Genomic DNA, 1,674 nt, shown 5'->3' on the forward strand with positions numbered 1-1,674 from the left:
CTTGTAGTTCATGCACATTGTATTCTTATGAATTGTATTGTTACATGAAATCATTAATAAACAAGATGTATTAATGAAATGAAATAATTTTTTTCATTTTTTCAAACCCAAAAATTGAGATAGCGGCAGATTACCTTAGCAGTTGGGTACGATTGTTCACAAGTAGAAGCTAAGTGACGCACTGTAGTATCAATACCTATATATAATTATATTATATAATATATATACTATAATATGACTATATTTAATATATATGTGTGTGGGGTATCAGAGAGCCTTAATAAATACCTGAAAAATAAGATGATTTATCTAGCGCTTGATATGGTCTTATGTATATGTTCACTATATCAATCAGAGGGCTAATAGAGTTCGCGAGTTAGTGCTTCATCGGTCTCCCCCCACTAATATGAACCAACATTCCGGAATTGTAAACGACGATTTGAATGCTTTTAATCGTGTTTTGCACTAGCAGACAGGACATAATCGCCGCTGTGAGCGTTGTCCGTTTGCACTGCGTCAGGTTCTAAGAGTTGCCGAAGTTTTCGTAGCACGAAGAGCTGCGGTTTTGTTTAAACGCCCCAGCTGCGGCACGCTTATTGGAAGTAGTTGGCGTTCCTGAGACGGGCCGCTCGGTCGCGGTAGGCCTAATTATGGCATGCATCCGTGGCAGTTTCCCACTCCATCGACCTATTAGTCGTTCGTTGTTACTTCAGTGAGAAGCCGCCCGGGGGGGGTCACGTAATTGCTGGTGATCTCGCCGCATCGCTATAGACAAAGAGGTTAGCCTTCGCTGGCGAGAGTTCATTATTTTATGAACGTGTACCTGTCAGCCGCTGATGACGATCGGGGCGCCGAGGTCGAGGCCGNCTCAAAACCCAAAAAATTGAGATAGGCAATTACCTTAGCAGGGTGACGATATGTTACAAGTAGAAGCTAAGGTGACGCATGTAGTATAATACTATATATATTATATATATATATATATATATGTGTGTGTGTGTGTGTATCAAGAGCTAATAAATACCTAAAAAATAAGGTATTTTAGCTCTTGATATGTATATGTATATGTTACTATAAATAGAGGCTAATAGAGTTGGAGTTAGTATTCATCGGTCTCCGCACTTAATTGAAGCGAACATTTCCGATGGTAACGACGATTAATGCTTTTAATCTGTTTCACTACAACAGACATAATCGGTGAGCGTTGCGCGTTTCACTGCCAAGTTCTAAGAGTTCAAGTTTTCTAGAGGAAGAGTCGGGTAAACGCCCCAGTGCGGCACCGCTTTTGAAAGTAGTTTGCGTTTAGCGTGGTAGACATAATCATGCCATCAGTCGTGGCAGGTTTCCATCATCACTATAGTCTTCTTTTACTTGTGAGAAGCGGGGTCACGTAATTCTGTGATCTACGCCGCATCGCTATAAAAAGTTCCTTCGTGAGAAGTTTATATTTTATGATACGTGTATTCACCGGTATACGATCGGCGCGGTGAGTCATTGACAATCGACATTTGACAGTTAATTTAGCTACTTACGAAGATGGTTCACCTGATTGTGCAGCTGCCGCGCATGGATGCACGCACACGCACGCACGCACGCACGCACGCACGCACGCACGCACGCACGCACGCACGCACGCACGCACGCACACACACACACACACACACACAACACACA

This window comes from Priapulus caudatus, unplaced genomic scaffold (assembly GCF_000485595.1).
Source record: "Priapulus caudatus unplaced genomic scaffold, Priapulus_caudatus-5.0.1 Scaffold1187, whole genome shotgun sequence".
NCBI classification, from domain to species: Eukaryota; Metazoa; Priapulida; class Priapulimorpha; order Priapulimorphida; family Priapulidae; genus Priapulus; species Priapulus caudatus.